The sequence below is a fragment of the Leiobunum rupestre genome, chromosome 6, assembly GCF_980474605.1.
Source record: "Leiobunum rupestre chromosome 6, qqLeiRupe1.1.hap1, whole genome shotgun sequence".
NCBI classification, from domain to species: Eukaryota; Metazoa; Arthropoda; class Arachnida; order Opiliones; family Sclerosomatidae; genus Leiobunum; species Leiobunum rupestre.
Window position 1 is genome coordinate 3585977 of NC_143389.1, and position 22303 is coordinate 3608279.

Consider the following 22303-nt stretch of genomic DNA (forward strand, 5'->3'; position numbering starts at 1 on the left):
TAGAGCGTTCTATAAAAGTGGACCATAACCGGTCACTTTTCATACAGACTATAGAGCTGGTTCAGCAGGACTAACAACTTTTGTTATTCTTTGGTTTAAGAGAATTCGGCTTATGTCCTGTCTTTATATGAATATTTTAGAGACGTACCTTTTAGGAGTTGTAGGAGGCACCCTAGGTGTTGAAGTATGTTTGGGGTTAAGGATATTTTCATGATCTAAGTTTCATCTTAAACACGTGGATTTGGGACTAGTATTTTCTAGAATTTTGCTTATTTGCCATCATACATTTATTACAAAAATCATTTAAAATAAGAAAAAAGGCGCGGAAAGCAAAGCCGGAAATATGTGAAGCCTAGGCTAGCAACTACGCTACTAATAAAAATTGACTGCTCTCAATTTCTTACGGGTTTGCCAGATAAATATATTTCTCTAAGACGAAAAACCGGCCAAACCTTCACCTCCTCCGAACTCCAAAGGGGGAAAGCACACCACACCAATTTTATAGATTCGTAAACGCGCCTTCCCAATCGACCGCCATCACCTTACAGTCTACGGGGAGGGTGATGAAAAAACTGGTTTGGGGGGGGGGGGGGATGAAATTTCTGCGGTAAAGGGCTTGCTCGTTGGTTGTCTGTACGATAATATCGGCGCCCAGTAAACGTTTCTAAAAAGAGTGTATAGAACGTTCTATTGGAGCCGCATGCAGCCGGTGGCCCTCGGCGATCACCAACCTACCAGGACCTGGCTAGTCGCGGCTTGTCCACCGCTATCAATTACACTCTAGCGGCAACGGCCATATCACGCTGAATACACCGGTTCTCGTCTGATCACCGAAGTTAAGCAGCGTCGAGCGCGGTCAGTACTTGGGAGGGAGACCACCTGGGAACACCGCGTGCCGTTGGCTACTCATTTATTTTCGCGGGATGGGATTTGCGTCTTTTAACAGGAAAATACCTTCATCCTATCATTTTGACGCTGCTTTTTTATGCAATTAAAAGTTCGCCCAGACGATAATATTATTTCGGTCAACTCTTGGCCTTTTTTTAACAACTGGCAGCATCTTTCCGTGAATAAAATACATGTTAGTATCAAAATTGAACAAAATAAAATGGCGAGAAAATTGGTTTTCATTTTATTCTACTTAAGGCTTGTACTTAAAATAGTACTAACTTACTTACTTACTTACTTACTTACTTACTAACTAACTAACTAACTAACTAACTAACTAACTAACTAACTAACTAATTAACTAACTAACTAACTAACTAACTAATTAACTAACTAACTAACTAACTAACTAACTAACGTTTATCTCTAAACAAAAACATTTCCGCGGTAAAATCCACTCTGAAATGGCCTTTTCTGGTTTTGGAATGAAGTCCAAAGTTAAAATTTTATTAACAAATTCTAATTGTGAAATATATTTTTTGTTCTAAATTTTAATCTTAAATGTAATTTAAATAGTTGAATCTAAAAAAGGACTTTTGGAAAATGTTTTATAGAAGGTTTTATCATGGGACAGCCGCATGGATTAGGGGAGTAACCCAAAAATACAAAATATCAAAACAAACCACGAAATTAAATAATAAAACGGAGACAGAGATATATTTTTTAAACAAAATAATATAGCTAACTTTTATCTATTAATTGTTTTAGGTGATGTAGTTTATGTAAAATATAAAAATGAACCTTGGCACAATATAAATTTAATGTCATGTTTTATTGATACTTAGAAAAAGTAACAAACATTTCAAAAGTCAGATCTTTGAGATCATTATTAAAAAAATATAACATTTTAAATCCGAACTCCTCTATAAATATTAAAATTATAAATTCCTAATCTACTTTAACAAAAGATATATCATATTAAGTTTAATACTATTAATGTTAGGAATAATCATGACTTTGAGATAAATAGAACAAAAATGTTTAATTCCAAATATAGTTAATTATAGAGCAATATATAATAAATGATTTTGTACTTACCAAAAATAAGCCTTGCCACTTTATATCTTGGTAATGTAGCTGCCGCGGGCGGCGGGCCCCCGGCGGCGACTCACTGTCCACGGAAGACGGGAAGAGAGAAAAAATGGAGAGGGGCTTATTTCGTGTTTTCTCTTTACGCGGAACATCTTGGCTGGAACCCAATGACCTAAAAATGAGGGGCGCGCTGTCTCTACCCACCATACCGAAACCCGCGAATTTACGTTATGAAAACCGGTTCCTTCAGCCAACCACTTAGAACATGCACGATTTACGAACCTTGGGTTACGAATAAAACCACAGGAATAACACAGAACAACCTCTTTTCGCGCCTTTATTTTACCCCTCTTACTTGCCTCCCGCTCGTCGGCCATTGCCTCTGCCCTAAACGGGGAGTCTAGCATCCACTCCTTGGGTATCCATAATGGAGGAGAGGACTGAAAGGGGGAAAACCAAGCATGGACGCGCCCAGGAAAATACCAAGGAGGATAGGAAGGGAGGCGAAGTAGGAGGGATGAACGCGGCAGCATCCTTGTAAGAAGCTTAGCGGCGGGAAAATTTCGGAAAAATGGCGGCTAGACGTAGCGTAGCTGCCGCAATCTTGCCGCCATTCATCCCTCCTACTTCGCCTCCCTTCCTATCCTCCGTGAAAATACCGCGAAAAAGAGTGTATAACTAGGTAAAAGAAAATTCAAAAACTGGAATCTTTCCGATTCTTCATTATTAACTATTCGACAATAAGGATTTTACCACTTATGACGTCAGAGGGGCAATATATTATAATAAAGAAATATATATAAAGACAGCCAAATAACATTTCCCGGAAATACTGTGTTGCGCAGTGCGCCATTATAAGAGCGTTTGATTTTTGATTTCAAGAGAGAAGTGGGCCGATCCCGGATTTACTGCAATACCAGGCCGACCCGTGGCGGAGGTGGAGCAAGCTCCGACCACTCCGCCGCCGTCCAAAAATAAGTTTAATATCTTGGGCCCCGATGGGACCCGTATCAGATATTAAGCTGATAAGAACAGATACTTTTAATAGTTTATTAAAAGATTCGTTTCGTTACAAAAATTACATTCAAGTCATTTGTTCGCGTTTTAAGTTAATTTAAATTAGCGCGAACACTCGTTAAAAGATAAAAAGAAACAGTGTAAAAAAAAAAAAAAAACGAGTAAAGAACTATGTGAAAATTTAAAAATTAAATTTAAAACATATTTTTGCCTTTTTTCACTTCTTTTTCTGGAGTTTTACTACGTCGTCTCTTTGGATAGTTTTTTAAAAGTTCGATGATTTGTGCCGCTTGGTCTTCTGCTCGTTTGGTTAGGATGGGTGAACGTGTGGGTGCTCTGGAGTTGATTTTAGCAAGAAGGGCTTGAAGTTCGGTTTTCCTCAATAGATGTAAATGTAGTTGTGACGGATCGGTATAATTCCACTCTGATGGATCAAATCGGGGTCTGGAGTTGTTGTCGGAGTCAATGGATTCGGGTTCGCTTTCGGGTTCTAGGTCATCGTGATGTGGTGGAGATTTCAAGGCGTCGGCGTATTGGCTTGTTTGGACTGGAGGTTCTGCGTTTCTCTTGTATGGTTCTGGTGATGTTAAAGTCCAGCTCTCTTCAGAGCTTTTGGAGTCGTCGGATGCGGTAAGTATGGGTGATTTGCTGGTTTGGGGTTCTTGATTTTCTTCCAGGTTGTTTTCTAGTGTGGTGGCGTTGGCAAGAGCAGATGTGGAACTTCGGTGTGGTTCAGGATCTTTGGGTAAGTCTTTTTTGGCTACCGGCTTGTCTGCCGTCTTTTCCTTCTTTGCGACACAGGCAGAGGCAAAGTGCCCCTCCTGGTCACAGAAGAAGCATTTCTTTGAAACGCCGGGATAGTAGACCAGAGCCCGACTGCGGCCGAAGTAAAGGACATTAGGTATAGTTTGAGTAATTCGTATTTTTACCGCTCTGTCTCCATTTTTAACTCCTTTTAGTTCTTTATATTCATCTAAACGATGAGCCTTTATTTCGCCGTACTGACGTAGGGTTGTCAATATGGCGTCCCATTGGATCCATGGTGGTAAATTCTTGATCGTCAGCCAGACGCCATCATCCTCGACGCTGGTGACTCTGCAGGTCTTGTTGCCGATTGTTAATTCTCCGTAAGAGACCGCTTGCTGTAGAAAGGCAAGGGTTGCGAAGGTAAGTAAGAATGCCTCCTTACCAACAGGTTGCAACGTCTCGATGGATTCAAGACCGAGCTTCTCGTGGAAAGCCTGAGCGACTTCCAGGAAGCCGGCGTCGACGTCCAGTCGAGCAGTTCGTTTTCTCACCTCCATAGCCATCCTGGCTATGGAGAGATCGTCAGGTGAAGTTAGGTCCCAGGAAGGAACAGCGTCAAGTAGCAATGGCAAAAGCCAGCCAGGTCAGGATACAGCGTAGACGTCCGGAACAGCAGCGACAGGTAAGTAGCAGCGGAACCAGGACCAGGAACAGCAGCGGAACCAGGATCAGCAACGGAACCAGGATCAGCAGCGGCAGCTTCGGAAGCAGGAACAGGAACAGGCACGTCAGGAAACCGGCAGGTAAGTCAACATCACAGGAACAGGCTGAGAAGCGTATACGTCGCTTAACGGCCTTTCGGCCAAGATTTCAGCGAAATAGCTGGGAACAGATACTACACTTTGATCTTAGCCAAAAGGCCGAGAAGCGATAACCCGCTAGGAGCCGTCACTGTTTAACAAAGTAAAAAGAGAGAATTCGAGCATTTCAAATATTTCATAATTACGTCACCGAATGTTGGTCCTGGTGGGAGATGACAACGTTTGTAGCCATCGCGCGAACAAAGGAGAAGACGATATCTTGAATCCGTGAAATAGAGGTACACCGCCAGGCCCGGACTGGCACTTTTGGGGTCATCGGCTAGAGACAGTAGAGTGGGCCACTTTACCGGGCCGTATGGAAAAAAAATCTAAATGGTGGTTTATAGGACCATAAATAACGTATTAAGTGTACTAGATTCTACGTGAAACGTCAAACGCGTTTAAATGACCATTTAGGAAAAATTTATTATAAGCGAATAGAGCGTTCTATAAAAGTGGACCATAACCGGTCACTTTTCATACAGACTATAGAGCTGGTTCAGCAGGACTAACAACTTTTGTTATTCTTTGGTTTAAGAGAATTCGGCTTATGTCCTGTCTTTATATGAATATTTTAGAGACGTACCTTTTAGGAGTTGTAGGAGGCACCCTAGGTGTTGAAGTATGTTTGGGGTTAAGGATATTTTCATGATCTAAGTTTCATCTTAAACACGTGGATTTGGGACTAGTATTTTCTAGAATTTTGCTTATTTGCCATCATACATTTATTACAAAAATCATTTAAAATAAGAAAAAAGGCGCGGAAAGCAAAGCCGGAAATATGTGAAGCCTAGGCTAGCAACTACGCTACTAATAAAAATTGACTGCTCTCAATTTCTTACGGGTTTGCCAGATAAATATATTTCTCTAAGACGAAAAACCGGCCAAACCTTCACCTCCTCCGAACTCCAAAGGGGGAAAGCACACCACACCAATTTTATAGATTCGTAAACGCGCCTTCCCAATCGACCGCCATCACCTTACAGTCTACGGGGAGGGTGATGAAAAAACTGGTTTGGGGGGGGGGGGGATGAAATTTCTGCGGTAAAGGGCTTGCTCGTTGGTTGTCTGTACGATAATATCGGCGCCCAGTAAACGTTTCTAAAAAGAGTGTATAGAACGTTCTATTGGAGCCGCATGCAGCCGGTGGCCCTCGGCGATCACCAACCTACCAGGACCTGGCTAGTCGCGGCTTGTCCACCGCTATCAATTACACTCTAGCGGCAACGGCCATATCACGCTGAATACACCGGTTCTCGTCTGATCACCGAAGTTAAGCAGCGTCGAGCGCGGTCAGTACTTGGGAGGGAGACCACCTGGGAACACCGCGTGCCGTTGGCTACTCATTTATTTTCGCGGGATGGGATTTGCGTCTTTTAACAGGAAAATACCTTCATCCTATCATTTTGACGCTGCTTTTTTATGCAATTAAAAGTTCGCCCAGACGATAATATTATTTCGGTCAACTCTTGGCCTTTTTTTAACAACTGGCAGCATCTTTCCGTGAATAAAATACATGTTAGTATCAAAATTGAACAAAATAAAATGGCGAGAAAATTGGTTTTCATTTTATTCTACTTAAGGCTTGTACTTAAAATAGTACTAACTTACTTACTTACTTACTTACTTACTTACTTACTAACTAACTAACTAACTAACTAACTAACTAACTAACTAATTAACTAACTAACTAACTAACTAACTAATTAACTAACTAACTAACTAACTAACTAACTAACGTTTATCTCTAAACAAAAACATTTCCGCGGTAAAATCCACTCTGAAATGGCCTTTTCTGGTTTTGGAATGAAGTCCAAAGTTAAAATTTTATTAACAAATTCTAATTGTGAAATATATTTTTTGTTCTAAATTTTAATCTTAAATGTAATTTAAATAGTTGAATCTAAAAAAGGACTTTTGGAAAATGTTTTATAGAAGGTTTTATCATGGGACAGCCGCATGGATTAGGGGAGTAACCCAAAAATACAAAATATCAAAACAAACCACGAAATTAAATAATAAAACGGAGACAGAGATATATTTTTTAAACAAAATAATATAGCTAACTTTTATCTATTAATTGTTTTAGGTGATGTAGTTTATGTAAAATATAAAAATGAACCTTGGCACAATATAAATTTAATGTCATGTTTTATTGATACTTAGAAAAAGTAACAAACATTTCAAAAGTCAGATCTTTGAGATCATTATTAAAAAAATATAACATTTTAAATCCGAACTCCTCTATAAATATTAAAATTATAAATTCCTAATCTACTTTAACAAAAGATATATCATATTAAGTTTAATACTATTAATGTTAGGAATAATCATGACTTTGAGATAAATAGAACAAAAATGTTTAATTCCAAATATAGTTAATTATAGAGCAATATATAATAAATGATTTTGTACTTACCAAAAATAAGCCTTGCCACTTTATATCTTGGTAATGTAGCTGCCGCGGGCGGCGGGCCCCCGGCGGCGACTCACTGTCCACGGAAGACGGGAAGAGAGAAAAAATGGAGAGGGGCTTATTTCGTGTTTTCTCTTTACGCGGAACATCTTGGCTGGAACCCAATGACCTAAAAATGAGGGGCGCGCTGTCTCTACCCACCATACCGAAACCCGCGAATTTACGTTATGAAAACCGGTTCCTTCAGCCAACCACTTAGAACATGCACGATTTACGAACCTTGGGTTACGAATAAAACCACAGGAATAACACAGAACAACCTCTTTTCGCGCCTTTATTTTACCCCTCTTACTTGCCTCCCGCTCGTCGGCCATTGCCTCTGCCCTAAACGGGGAGTCTAGCATCCACTCCTTGGGTATCCATAATGGAGGAGAGGACTGAAAGGGGGAAAACCAAGCATGGACGCGCCCAGGAAAATACCAAGGAGGATAGGAAGGGAGGCGAAGTAGGAGGGATGAACGCGGCAGCATCCTTGTAAGAAGCTTAGCGGCGGGAAAATTTCGGAAAAATGGCGGCTAGACGTAGCGTAGCTGCCGCAATCTTGCCGCCATTCATCCCTCCTACTTCGCCTCCCTTCCTATCCTCCGTGAAAATACCGCGAAAAAGAGTGTATAACTAGGTAAAAGAAAATTCAAAAACTGGAATCTTTCCGATTCTTCATTATTAACTATTCGACAATAAGGATTTTACCACTTATGACGTCAGAGGGGCAATATATTATAATAAAGAAATATATATAAAGACAGCCAAATAACATTTCCCGGAAATACTGTGTTGCGCAGTGCGCCATTATAAGAGCGTTTGATTTTTGATTTCAAGAGAGAAGTGGGCCGATCCCGGATTTACTGCAATACCAGGCCGACCCGTGGCGGAGGTGGAGCAAGCTCCGACCACTCCGCCGCCGTCCAAAAATAAGTTTAATATCTTGGGCCCCGATGGGACCCGTATCAGATATTAAGCTGATAAGAACAGATACTTTTAATTGTTTATTAAAAGATTGTCGTTTTTTACATTTTTACATTTTTCATTTGTTATATATTTGTTCACGGTTTAATTAATTAAATTAGCGCGAACAATCGTTTAAAAAGGATCATGGTATAAAAGTCGAGTAAAGAACTATGTTAAAAATTTAAAAATTAAATTTAAATCATATTTTTCCTTTTTTAATTTCTTTTTCTGGAGTTCTACTCCGTCGTCTTTTGGGATAGTTTTTCAGGAGGTCAGTTATTCTTACGACGAGGTCTTCTGCTGTCCGGGTTAGGCTAATTGAACGTGTGGGGGCTCTGGCATTGATTTTTTCGAGGAGGGCTTGAAGTTCGTTTTTCTTTAGTAGGTTAAGGCCTGGCACCTCGTTATAATTCCAATCTAATGGATCGAATCTTGGTCTGGTTGTGGGGCTGTCATGTTCGTTGGAGTCAGGTTCGCTTTCAGTTTCTGGTTGAGGTTCATGATGTGGTGGCGATTTCAGAGCGTCGGCGAAGGTACAGATTTTGGCTGGAGGATCTACGGTCTTTGGAGAAGGTGTTGCCAAGTAAAAGCTTTCGTTGGAGGTTCTGGAGTCGTTTGATTCGGTAAGTATTACAGGTGAGCGTGATGGTTTTTCTTTCAGGATTTCTTCTCGAGAGATGGCATTGGTAAGTATCACCCCCAAGGGAGCAGTTGTCGAGTTACTGGGAGCTGGGATGACTTCTCCGTTGGACTCTGGGGGCTGGCGAGTCTTGGACTTCTTTTTCGGACAATCCCGAACCTGATGAGTGTCTTTATGGCAAAAGAAACACATTCTCTGGACGCCTCGGTAAGTGATCTGAATGCGATGCCCATTGATGGTCATCAGGTTCGGGATTGGACCCTTGACTTTAACTTGCAGCCGCCTTGTTCCGGTTCGGACATCTTTTAAAGCGCCGCCCTGGTAAGTCTCCCAAGATTCTGCGATGACGTCGCAGCTTGATCGTAGCCATTTTTTAAATATAGCCAACTCCCACCAACTCGGCGCATCCTTCACAGTGATATACGCCACTGGGTCGACTACACCGATGACATCCAGTTGTTTGTCACCCACGACGATTCCGCTGTCAACGGCTCGCTGAAAACTAGCTGCATCTCGAAAGGTGATCTGAGCTTCGGTCTTGGAGACCAATTGGAAGACGGTAACATTCTTCACTTCGACGTGGTTAAACAAAGCTTTTGCTACGTCTTCCACGTCAACTCCGTCGAATTTAACTCTGGCTGAAGCGGCCTTGAGAGCTGAAGCTGAAGCCAAAGCTGGAACCGGAACTTGCTGGTTCAGGATCGTCGGTAGCGCAGGAGGCATGATGCCTCTCTCCGAGGTCATCGGAATCGCTGGAGGACTTCTGGAATCGCTGGGAAGCGATCCCTTTCGTGGTGGATCCAAGATTGTGGATTTCAGGAACAGACGGACCGGAACAGGATCAGCAGGAGACTGGAGCGGCAGTGCAGGTAAGTAAACTTCCCAATACAGGTAAATACGGTTCCCGGCCTTTGGCTTCGAAAAAAGGAGCAAACAGATACTACACTTTGATCTTAGCCAAAAGGCCGAGAAGCGATAACCCGCTAGGAGCCGTCACTGTTTAACAAAGTAAAAAGAGAGAATTCGAGCATTTCAAATATTTCATAATTACGTCACCGAATGTTGGTCCTGGTGGGAGATGACAACGTTTGTAGCCATCGCGCGAACAAAGGAGAAGACGATATCTTGAATCCGTGAAATAGAGGTACACCGCCAGGCCCGGACTGGCACTTTTGGGGTCATCGGCTAGAGACAGTAGAGTGGGCCACTTTACCGGGCCGTATGGAAAAAAAATCTAAATGGTGGTTTATAGGACCATAAATAACGTATTAAGTGTACTAGATTCTACGTGAAACGTCAAACGCGTTTAAATGACCATTTAGGAAAAATTTATTATAAGCGAATAGAGCGTTCTATAAAAGTGGACCATAACCGGTCACTTTTCATACAGACTATAGAGCTGGTTCAGCAGGACTAACAACTTTTGTTATTCTTTGGTTTAAGAGAATTCGGCTTATGTCCTGTCTTTATATGAATATTTTAGAGACGTACCTTTTAGGAGTTGTAGGAGGCACCCTAGGTGTTGAAGTATGTTTGGGGTTAAGGATATTTTCATGATCTAAGTTTCATCTTAAACACGTGGATTTGGGACTAGTATTTTCTAGAATTTTGCTTATTTGCCATCATACATTTATTACAAAAATCATTTAAAATAAGAAAAAAGGCGCGGAAAGCAAAGCCGGAAATATGTGAAGCCTAGGCTAGCAACTACGCTACTAATAAAAATTGACTGCTCTCAATTTCTTACGGGTTTGCCAGATAAATATATTTCTCTAAGACGAAAAACCGGCCAAACCTTCACCTCCTCCGAACTCCAAAGGGGGAAAGCACACCACACCAATTTTATAGATTCGTAAACGCGCCTTCCCAATCGACCGCCATCACCTTACAGTCTACGGGGAGGGTGATGAAAAAACTGGTTTGGGGGGGGGGGATGAAATTTCTGCGGTAAAGGGCTTGCTCGTTGGTTGTCTGTACGATAATATCGGCGCCCAGTAAACGTTTCTAAAAAGAGTGTATAGAACGTTCTATTGGAGCCGCATGCAGCCGGTGGCCCTCGGCGATCACCAACCTACCAGGACCTGGCTAGTCGCGGCTTGTCCACCGCTATCAATTACACTCTAGCGGCAACGGCCATATCACGCTGAATACACCGGTTCTCGTCTGATCACCGAAGTTAAGCAGCGTCGAGCGCGGTCAGTACTTGGGAGGGAGACCACCTGGGAACACCGCGTGCCGTTGGCTACTCATTTATTTTCGCGGGATGGGATTTGCGTCTTTTAACAGGAAAATACCTTCATCCTATCATTTTGACGCTGCTTTTTTATGCAATTAAAAGTTCGCCCAGACGATAATATTATTTCGGTCAACTCTTGGCCTTTTTTTAACAACTGGCAGCATCTTTCCGTGAATAAAATACATGTTAGTATCAAAATTGAACAAAATAAAATGGCGAGAAAATTGGTTTTCATTTTATTCTACTTAAGGCTTGTACTTAAAATAGTACTAACTTACTTACTTACTTACTTACTTACTTACTAACTAACTAACTAACTAACTAACTAACTAACTAACTAACTAACTAACTAATTAACTAACTAACTAACTAACTAATTAACTAACTAACTAACTAACTAACTAACTAACGTTTATCTCTAAACAAAAACATTTCCGCGGTAAAATCCACTCTGAAATGGCCTTTTCTGGTTTTGGAATGAAGTCCAAAGTTAAAATTTTATTAACAAATTCTAATTGTGAAATATATTTTTTGTTCTAAATTTTAATCTTAAATGTAATTTAAATAGTTGAATCTAAAAAAGGACTTTTGGAAAATGTTTTATAGAAGGTTTTATCATGGGACAGCCGCATGGATTAGGGGAGTAACCCAAAAATACAAAATATCAAAACAAACCACGAAATTAAATAATAAAACGGAGACAGAGATATATTTTTTAAACAAAATAATATAGCTAACTTTTATCTATTAATTGTTTTAGGTGATGTAGTTTATGTAAAATATAAAAATGAACCTTGGCACAATATAAATTTAATGTCATGTTTTATTGATACTTAGAAAAAGTAACAAACATTTCAAAAGTCAGATCTTTGAGATCATTATTAAAAAAATATAACATTTTAAATCCGAACTCCTCTATAAATATTAAAATTATAAATTCCTAATCTACTTTAACAAAAGATATATCATATTAAGTTTAATACTATTAATGTTAGGAATAATCATGACTTTGAGATAAATAGAACAAAAATGTTTAATTCCAAATATAGTTAATTATAGAGCAATATATAATAAATGATTTTGTACTTACCAAAAATAAGCCTTGCCACTTTATATCTTGGTAATGTAGCTGCCGCGGGCGGCGGGCCCCCGGCGGCGACTCACTGTCCACGGAAGACGGGAAGAGAGAAAAAATGGAGAGGGGCTTATTTCGTGTTTTCTCTTTACGCGGAACATCTTGGCTGGAACCCAATGACCTAAAAATGAGGGGCGCGCTGTCTCTACCCACCATACCGAAACCCGCGAATTTACGTTATGAAAACCGGTTCCTTCAGCCAACCACTTAGAACATGCACGATTTACGAACCTTGGGTTACGAATAAAACCACAGGAATAACACAGAACAACCTCTTTTCGCGCCTTTATTTTACCCCTCTTACTTGCCTCCCGCTCGTCGGCCATTGCCTCTGCCCTAAACGGGGAGTCTAGCATCCACTCCTTGGGTATCCATAATGGAGGAGAGGACTGAAAGGGGGAAAACCAAGCATGGACGCGCCCAGGAAAATACCAAGGAGGATAGGAAGGGAGGCGAAGTAGGAGGGATGAACGCGGCAGCATCCTTGTAAGAAGCTTAGCGGCGGGAAAATTTCGGAAAAATGGCGGCTAGACGTAGCGTAGCTGCCGCAATCTTGCCGCCATTCATCCCTCCTACTTCGCCTCCCTTCCTATCCTCCGTGAAAATACCGCGAAAAAGAGTGTATAACTAGGTAAAAGAAAATTCAAAAACTGGAATCTTTCCGATTCTTCATTATTAACTATTCGACAATAAGGATTTTACCACTTATGACGTCAGAGGGGCAATATATTATAATAAAGAAATATATATAAAGACAGCCAAATAACATTTCCCGGAAATACTGTGTTGCGCAGTGCGCCATTATAAGAGCGTTTGATTTTTGATTTCAAGAGAGAAGTGGGCCGATCCCGGATTTACTGCAATACCAGGCCGACCCGTGGCGGAGGTGGAGCAAGCTCCGACCACTCCGCCGCCGTCCAAAAATAAGTTTAATATCTTGGGCCCCGATGGGACCCGTATCAGATATTAAGCTGATAAGAACAGATACTGAATTTGTTTATTTAAAATTCGTTGTCAAGGTTACAAGTGTCCGCGTTATTAAAAAATTTAAATTATCGCGAACACTGTATTAAACAAAAAAGGGATTGTTGCATACATCAGGCAAAGCACTAAACGAGCGTAAAAATACTTGTCGGTCCAAGAATAAAATTAGACGCGATAATTTACAATACTATTTACAGTTATCTACATGTCGAGTAAAGGTAAGTAAATATAATTTACTTCAGGTATTAGTATCCTATAAATTAATTTAAATTTAAGCATACAATTCTAATTTTTTCTTTTTGTTTTTCAGGTTCTACAGTTTTGAAGGTAAGTATATCAGGTAAGTTTTTTTTTTGGTACAATAGGGTCTAAATAATTTTGATTTTTCTTTTACAGGGTAAACAGGTTCCGCGGTACGTATCAGGTGAGTTATTCATATTAAGCATACAATAAACTATTAAAATGTATATAACAAGAACTTTTAAAATTGTAAAGTTAAAATTTACAATAAAAGCGTATTTAAAACTAAGAAAGTAATTTAAAAACATATTTACATATCACCATAAGGGCCTATTTTTTCCCTTTTTTGGTAAATGTTCCTGATGGGGAAGTCTGTACTCGTTTCCTGCGAGTTTGCAAAGTTTGACGTGCCTCAGTTAGGAAGTCTTCACGCCATCTGAGTAGCTCAGGTGACTCCGTGACAAAGTTTCCTGCACGTTGGCAAAAGTTCTCTATTTCGCAATCGGTCATTTCTGAAAACTGCCAATCTCGTTCGTAGATCGGACTCTCGTATACTGGGTGTTTCGAGTTGGGAGATGACTCTGGAATGGGTGTGCGCTGTGGCGGAGTCTTCACAGCGTTTGCGTAGCCGTTAGACATTTTTGGCAATTCAGATGTTTTAAGGGAAGACTTTGGCGAAGAGAGACTCCAGCCATCTTCACCCCCCTCAAAACACCCTACTTCTGGTACAGATTCGTCCATCTGTTCTTGATGGTCAGCAGCATCGGTAGCGGTTTCCCGTTCTGCCAGCGGTGCTGGGGTCGAGTTTCGTAAGTTGCCAGTGTCTTCGGGGGCTGGAATATGTCCTTGGATGTCCGAATTTTCTGGAGCTGATTGCGCTTTTTTCTTTTTCTTCTTCGGGCAATCCCGAACCTGATGACTGTCTTTACGGCAGTAAAAACACATTCGCTGGACACCTTGATAGACAAGTTGGATGCGATGCCCGCTGATGGTCATCAGGTTCGGGATTGGACTCTTGATCTTTACTTCTAGACGCCGATTTCCATTGCGGATGTCTTTTAACGGGCCTTTTTGAAATGTTTCCCATGTTTCTGAGAGTACCTCACAATAATTCTTTAAGGCAGATTTCAGAAAGGGTAGCTCCCACCAGCTGGGAGCATCCTTGATTGTTATCTGCGTAACCGGATCGGCGACTCCAACGATGTTGAGGTGCTTGTCACCGACAATAATGCCGGCATCCACAGCCTTCTGGTAGCAGAAAGCATCTTTAAAGGTGATCTGGCATTCCGCTTTTCCAATCATCTGGAAGACGGTGATACTCTTGGGGCCAATGCAGTCGAAAAGAGCTACAGCCAAATCTTCTACATTGACCCCGTCGAACTTGATTCTTGCCGTGGCCTTCTTGGAGGATGAAGGTTCGGACTGTGGTTTACACGGCAGCGACGACACGGCAGGCATGGCGACGATGGTGGTGACCGCCGAAGCGGAAACCGGATACTCAGGAACCGCTGGGATGAGCCAAACAGCGACTGGAACGCAGGAGCAGGAACAGGAACTTCAACTGGCACAGGAACTGGGTCGGTGTAGAATGCCGAATCAGCTTGGCAGGTAGACGAGCAGGCACGTATAACTCGCCTTAAAGGCGTATAAACACTTCTCGGCTTAGACTAAGATCGCGGTATAGAACTGATATTGGAAACAGATACTACACTTTGATCTTAGCCAAAAGGCCGAGAAGCGATAACCCGCTAGGAGCCGTCACTGTTTAACAAAGTAAAAAGAGAGAATTCGAGCATTTCAAATATTTCATAATTACGTCACCGAATGTTGGTCCTGGTGGGAGATGACAACGTTTGTAGCCATCGCGCGAACAAAGGAGAAGACGATATCTTGAATCCGTGAAATAGAGGTACACCGCCAGGCCCGGACTGGCACTTTTGGGGTCATCGGCTAGAGACAGTAGAGTGGGCCACTTTACCGGGCCGTATGGAAAAAAAATCTAAATGGTGGTTTATAGGACCATAAATAACGTATTAAGTGTACTAGATTCTACGTGAAACGTCAAACGCGTTTAAATGACCATTTAGGAAAAATTTATTATAAGCGAATAGAGCGTTCTATAAAAGTGGACCATAACCGGTCACTTTTCATACAGACTATAGAGCTGGTTCAGCAGGACTAACAACTTTTGTTATTCTTTGGTTTAAGAGAATTCGGCTTATGTCCTGTCTTTATATGAATATTTTAGAGACGTACCTTTTAGGAGTTGTAGGAGGCACCCTAGGTGTTGAAGTATGTTTGGGGTTAAGGATATTTTCATGATCTAAGTTTCATCTTAAACACGTGGATTTGGGACTAGTATTTTCTAGAATTTTGCTTATTTGCCATCATACATTTATTACAAAAATCATTTAAAATAAGAAAAAAGGCGCGGAAAGCAAAGCCGGAAATATGTGAAGCCTAGGCTAGCAACTACGCTACTAATAAAAATTGACTGCTCTCAATTTCTTACGGGTTTGCCAGATAAATATATTTCTCTAAGACGAAAAACCGGCCAAACCTTCACCTCCTCCGAACTCCAAAGGGGGAAAGCACACCACACCAATTTTATAGATTCGTAAACGCGCCTTCCCAATCGACCGCCATCACCTTACAGTCTACGGGGAGGGTGATGAAAAAACTGGTTTGGGGGGGGGGGGATGAAATTTCTGCGGTAAAGGGCTTGCTCGTTGGTTGTCTGTACGATAATATCGGCGCCCAGTAAACGTTTCTAAAAAGAGTGTATAGAACGTTCTATTGGAGCCGCATGCAGCCGGTGGCCCTCGGCGATCACCAACCTACCAGGACCTGGCTAGTCGCGGCTTGTCCACCGCTATCAATTACACTCTAGCGGCAACGGCCATATCACGCTGAATACACCGGTTCTCGTCTGATCACCGAAGTTAAGCAGCGTCGAGCGCGGTCAGTACTTGGGAGGGAGACCACCTGGGAACACCGCGTGCCGTTGGCTACTCATTTATTTTCGCGGGATGGGATTTGCGTCTTTTAACAGGAAAATACCTTCATCCTATCATTTTGACGCTGCTTTTTTATGCAATTAAAAGTTCGCCCAGACGATAATATTATTTCGGTCAACTCTTGGCCTTTTTTTAACAACTGGCAGCATCTTTCCGTGAATAAAATACATGTTAGTATCAAAATTGAACAAAATAAAATGGCGAGAAAATTGGTTTTCATTTTATTCTACTTAAGGCTTGTACTTAAAATAGTACTAACTTACTTACTTACTTACTTACTTACTAACTAACTAACTAACTAACTAACTAACTAACTAACTAACTAACTAATTAACTAACTAACTAACTAATTAACTAACTAACTAACTAACTAACTAACTAACGTTTATCTCTAAACAAAAACATTTCCGCGGTAAAATCCACTCTGAAATGGCCTTTTCTGGTTTTGGAATGAAGTCCAAAGTTAAAATTTTATTAACAAATTCTAATTGTGAAATATATTTTTTGTTCTAAATTTTAATCTTAAATGTAATTTAAATAGTTGAATCTAAAAAAGGACTTTTGGAAAATGTTTTATAGAAGGTTTTATCATGGGACAGCCGCATGGATTAGGGGAGTAACCCAAAAATACAAAATATCAAAACAAACCACGAAATTAAATAATAAAACGGAGACAGAGATATATTTTTTAAACAAAATAATATAGCTAACTTTTATCTATTAATTGTTTTAGGTGATGTAGTTTATGTAAAATATAAAAATGAACCTTGGCACAATATAAATTTAATGTCATGTTTTATTGATACTTAGAAAAAGTAACAAACATTTCAAAAGTCAGATCTTTGAGATCATTATTAAAAAAATATAACATTTTAAATCCGAACTCCTCTATAAATATTAAAATTATAAATTCCTAATCTACTTTAACAAAAGATATATCATATTAAGTTTAATACTATTAATGTTAGGAATAATCATGACTTTGAGATAAATAGAACAAAAATGTTTAATTCCAAATATAGTTAATTATAGAGCAATATATAATAAATGATTTTGTACTTACCAAAAATAAGCCTTGCCACTTTATATCTTGGTAATGTAGCTGCCGCGGGCGGCGGGCCCCCGGCGGCGACTCACTGTCCACGGAAGACGGGAAGAGAGAAAAAATGGAGAGGGGCTTATTTCGTGTTTTCTCTTTACGCGGAACATCTTGGCTGGAACCCAATGACCTAAAAATGAGGGGCGCGCTGTCTCTACCCACCATACCGAAACCCGCGAATTTACGTTATGAAAACCGGTTCCTTCAGCCAACCACTTAGAACATGCACGATTTACGAACCTTGGGTTACGAATAAAACCACAGGAATAACACAGAACAACCTCTTTTCGCGCCTTTATTTTACCCCTCTTACTTGCCTCCCGCTCGTCGGCCATTGCCTCTGCCCTAAACGGGGAGTCTAGCATCCACTCCTTGGGTATCCATAATGGAGGAGAGGACTGAAAGGGGGAAAACCAAGCATGGACGCGCCCAGGAAAATACCAAGGAGGATAGGAAGGGAGGCGAAGTAGGAGGGATGAACGCGGCAGCATCCTTGTAAGAAGCTTAGCGGCGGGAAAATTTCGGAAAAATGGCGGCTAGACGTAGCGTAGCTGCCGCAATCTTGCCGCCATTCATCCCTCCTACTTCGCCTCCCTTCCTATCCTCCGTGAAAATACCGCGAAAAAGAGTGTATAACTAGGTAAAAGAAAATTCAAAAACTGGAATCTTTCCGATTCTTCATTATTAACTATTCGACAATAAGGATTTTACCACTTATGACGTCAGAGGGGCAATATATTATAATAAAGAAATATATATAAAGACAGCCAAATAACATTTCCCGGAAATACTGTGTTGCGCAGTGCGCCATTATAAGAGCGTTTGATTTTTGATTTCAAGAGAGAAGTGGGCCGATCCCGGATTTACTGCAATACCAGGCCGACCCGTGGCGGAGGTGGAGCAAGCTCCGACCACTCCGCCGCCGTCCAAAAATAAGTTTAATATCTTGGGCCCCGATGGGACCCGTATCAGATATTAAGCTGATAAGAACAGATACTTTTAATTGTTTATTAAAAGCTTCGTTTTTTTACATTTTTACAATTTTGTCATTTTTGTTCGCGTGTTAATTATTTTAATTTATCGCGAACAATCGTTAAAAGATAAAGGGAACATGGTTAAAAAATCGAGCAAAGAACTATGCTAAAAATTTTAAAAATTAAATTTAAAACATATTTTTGCCTTTTTTCACTTCTTTTTCTGGAGTTTTACTACGTCGTCTCTTTGGATAATTTTTTAAAAGTTCGATGATTTGTGCCGCTTGGTCTTCTGCTCGTTTGGTTAGGATGGGTGAACGTGTGGGTGCTCTGGAGTTGATTTTTGCAAGAAGGGCTTGAAGTTCGGTTTTCCTCAATAGATGTAAATGTAGTTGTGACGGATCGGTATAATTCCACTCTGATGGATCAAATCGGGGTCTGGAGTTGTTGTCGGAGTCAATGGATTCGGGTTCGCTTTCGGGTTCTAGGTCATCGTGATGTGGTGGAGATTTCAAGGCGTCGGCGTATTGGCTTGTTTGGACTGGAGGTTCTGCGTTTCTCTTGTATGGTTCTGGTGATGTTAAAGTCCAGCTTTCTTCAGAGGATTTGGAGTCGTCTGCTTGAGTAAGTATTGAGGGTATGCGTGGTGAGCTTTCTTTTAAGTCTTCTTCTCGGGTGGTAGCGCTAACGATTACCACCTCCAAAGGAGTACGTGTGGAACTTGCGGTGGTTTCCGGATCTTGGGGTAACACGCGGTCTTCGTTTTCCTTCTTCTCTGCCCTCTGGTTTTTCTTTTTTTCGCAGGTGGAGGCAACGTGCCCCTCCTGCTCACAAAAGAAGCATTTCTTGGCAACCCCGGTATAGTATACCAGGGCCCTGCTCCGTCCAAAATAAAGCACATTAGGAACAGTTAGTTTCATTTTCAATTTCACTACACGATCGCCATTCCTTATCCCTTTTAATTCTTTATATTCATCGTGGCGATGAGCTTTAATCTCCCCGTATTGACGCAGGGTTGTCAGAATGGAATCCCATTGAATCCAAGAAGGCAACTGCTTTATGGTAAGCCAGATGCCGTCGTCTTCTACACTCGTGATTTTGCAGGGCTTGTTGTTTACCATTAATTCTCCATAAGAGACAGCTTGTTGCAGGAATGCAAGGGTCGTAAAAGTTAATAAAAAGGATGTATTACCAACAGGTTGCAGTGTTTCGACACTGTCTGGTCCAAGTTTCTCGAGGAAGGCTTGAGCGACTTCCAAGAAGCTACCGCTTACGTCTAAGCGAGCGGTTCGTTTCCTTACCTCCATAGCCATGCTGGCTATGAGAGGATCAGCGGAGAGACGAGACTTCACAGGAGCAGGATCACAGGAGATACAGCTTCAGGTGAGTAGCAGGTACGTAGCAGGTGGGTTTTTTTTTTTTCTTTCAGGAACAGCAGCAGCGGAAACTACACTTTGATCTTAGCCAAAAGGCCGAGAAGCGATAACCCGCTAGGAGCCGTCACTGTTTAACAAAGTAAAAAGAGAGAATTCGAGCATTTCAAATATTTCATAATTACGTCACCGAATGTTGGTCCTGGTGGGAGATGACAACGTTTGTAGCCATCGCGCGAACAAAGGAGAAGACGATATCTTGAATCCGTGAAATAGAGGTACACCGCCAGGCCCGGACTGGCACTTTTGGGGTCATCGGCTAGAGACAGTAGAGTGGGCCACTTTACCGGGCCGTATGGAAAAAAAATCTAAATGGTGGTTTATAGGACCATAAATAACGTATTAAGTGTACTAGATTCTACGTGAAACGTCAAACGCGTTTAAATGACCATTTAGGAAAAATTTATTATAAGCGAATAGAGCGTTCTATAAAAGTGGACCATAACCGGTCACTTTTCATACAGACTATAGAGCTGGTTCAGCAGGACTAACAACTTTTGTTATTCTTTGGTTTAAGAGAATTCGGCTTATGTCCTGTCTTTATATGAATATTTTAGAGACGTACCTTTTAGGAGTTGTAGGAGGCACCCTAGGTGTTGAAGTATGTTTGGGGTTAAGGATATTTTCATGATCTAAGTTTCATCTTAAACACGTGGATTTGGGACTAGTATTTTCTAGAATTTTGCTTATTTGCCATCATACATTTATTACAAAAATCATTTAAAATAAGAAAAAAGGCGCGGAAAGCAAAGCCGGAAATATGTGAAGCCTAGGCTAGCAACTACGCTACTAATAAAAATTGACTGCTCTCAATTTCTTACGGGTTTGCCAGATAAATATATTTCTCTAAGACGAAAAACCGGCCAAACCTTCACCTCCTCCGAACTCCAAAGGGGGAAAGCACACCACACCAATTTTATAGATTCGTAAACGCGCCTTCCCAATCGACCGCCATCACCTTACAGTCTACGGGGAGGGTGATGAAAAAACTGGGTTGGGGGGGGGGGGGGGGAAGAAATTTCTGCGGTAAAGGGCTTGCTCGTTGGTTGTCTGTACGATAATATCGGCGCCCAGTAAACGTTTCTAAAAAGAGTATATAGAACGTTCTATTGGAGCCGCATGCAGCCGGTGGCCCTCGGCGATCACCAACCTACCAGGACCTGGCTAGTCGCGGCTTGTCCACCGCTATCAATTACACTCTAGCGGCAACGGCCATATCACGCTGAATACACCGGTTCTCGTCTGATCACCGAAGTTAAGCAGCGTCGAGCGCGGTCAGTACTTGGGAGGGAGACCACCTGGGAACACCGCGTGCCGTTGGCTACTCATTTATTTTCGCGGGATGGGATTTGCGTCTTTTAACAGGAAAATACCTTCATCCTATCATTTTGACGCTGCTTTTTTATGCAATTAAAAGTTCGCCCAGACGATAATATTATTTCGGTCAACTCTTGGCCTTTTTTTAACAACTGGCAGCATCTTTCCGTGAATAAAATACATGTTAGTATCAAAATTGAACAAAATAAAATGGCGAGAAAATTGGTTTTCATTTTATTCTACTTAAGGCTTGTACTTAAAATAGTACTAACTTACTTACTTACTTACTTACTTACTTACTTACTAACTAACTAACTAACTAACTAACTAACTAACTAACTAACTAACTAATTAACTAACTAACTAACTAACTAACTAATTAACTAACTAACTAACTAACTAACTAACTAACGTTTATCTCTAAACAAAAACATTTCCGCGGTAAAATCCACTCTGAAATGGCCTTTTCTGGTTTTGGAATGAAGTCCAAAGTTAAAATTTTATTAACAAATTCTAATTGTGAAATATATTTTTTGTTCTAAATTTTAATCTTAAATGTAATTTAAATAGTTGAATCTAAAAAAGGACTTTTGGAAAATGTTTTATAGAAGGTTTTATCATGGGACAGCCGCATGGATTAGGGGAGTAACCCAAAAATACAAAATATCAAAACAAACCACGAAATTAAATAATAAAACGGAGACAGAGATATATTTTTTAAACAAAATAATATAGCTAACTTTTATCTATTAATTGTTTTAGGTGATGTAGTTTATGTAAAATATAAAAATGAACCTTGGCACAATATAAATTTAATGTCATGTTTTATTGATACTTAGAAAAAGTAACAAACATTTCAAAAGTCAGATCTTTGAGATCATTATTAAAAAAATATAACATTTTAAATCCGAACTCCTCTATAAATATTAAAATTATAAATTCCTAATCTACTTTAACAAAAGATATATCATATTAAGTTTAATACTATTAATGTTAGGAATAATCATGACTTTGAGATAAATAGAACAAAAATGTTTAATTCCAAATATAGTTAATTATAGAGCAATATATAATAAATGATTTTGTACTTACCAAAAATAAGCCTTGCCACTTTATATCTTGGTAATGTAGCTGCCGCGGGCGGCGGGCCCCCGGCGGCGACTCACTGTCCACGGAAGACGGGAAGAGAGAAAAAATGGA

General features: G+C 40.6%; 6 non-coding genes and 6 pseudogenes across 6 annotated transcripts; 5 read left to right on the plus strand and 7 right to left on the minus strand.

Moving 5' to 3' along the window:
• Positions 1-785: 785 nt before the first annotated feature.
• LOC149938225 (5S ribosomal RNA) lies at positions 786-904 on the plus strand. Its single transcript, XR_016481938.1, has one exon. It is a non-coding gene; the product is annotated as a 5S ribosomal RNA (ribosomal RNA).
• A 1959-nt stretch (positions 905-2863) lies between these two features.
• On the minus strand, positions 2864-3041 carry LOC149938226 (U2 spliceosomal RNA; annotated as a pseudogene).
• A 1491-nt stretch (positions 3042-4532) lies between these two features.
• On the minus strand, positions 4533-4676 carry LOC149938227 (U2 spliceosomal RNA; annotated as a pseudogene).
• A 1150-nt stretch (positions 4677-5826) lies between these two features.
• LOC149938228 (5S ribosomal RNA) lies at positions 5827-5945 on the plus strand. Its single transcript, XR_016481939.1, has one exon. It is a non-coding gene; the product is annotated as a 5S ribosomal RNA (ribosomal RNA).
• Positions 5946-7900: 1955 nt separating this feature from the next.
• LOC149938229 (U2 spliceosomal RNA) lies at positions 7901-8078 on the minus strand (annotated as a pseudogene).
• A 1458-nt stretch (positions 8079-9536) lies between these two features.
• Positions 9537-9645, minus strand: LOC149938230 (U2 spliceosomal RNA; annotated as a pseudogene).
• A 1148-nt stretch (positions 9646-10793) lies between these two features.
• On the plus strand, positions 10794-10912 carry LOC149938231 (5S ribosomal RNA). The gene has a single exon (XR_016481940.1). It is a non-coding gene; the product is annotated as a 5S ribosomal RNA (ribosomal RNA).
• A 1959-nt stretch (positions 10913-12871) lies between these two features.
• LOC149938232 (U2 spliceosomal RNA) lies at positions 12872-13062 on the minus strand. The gene has a single exon (XR_016481698.1). It is a non-coding gene; the product is annotated as a U2 spliceosomal RNA (small nuclear RNA).
• Positions 13063-14846: 1784 nt separating this feature from the next.
• LOC149938233 (U2 spliceosomal RNA) lies at positions 14847-15005 on the minus strand (annotated as a pseudogene).
• Positions 15006-16154: 1149 nt separating this feature from the next.
• Positions 16155-16273, plus strand: LOC149938234 (5S ribosomal RNA). Its single transcript, XR_016481942.1, has one exon. It is a non-coding gene; the product is annotated as a 5S ribosomal RNA (ribosomal RNA).
• A 1947-nt stretch (positions 16274-18220) lies between these two features.
• Positions 18221-18400, minus strand: LOC149938235 (U2 spliceosomal RNA; annotated as a pseudogene).
• Positions 18401-20990: 2590 nt separating this feature from the next.
• Positions 20991-21109, plus strand: LOC149938236 (5S ribosomal RNA). Its single transcript, XR_016481943.1, has one exon. It is a non-coding gene; the product is annotated as a 5S ribosomal RNA (ribosomal RNA).
• The last annotated feature ends 1194 nt before the right edge of the window (positions 21110-22303 follow it).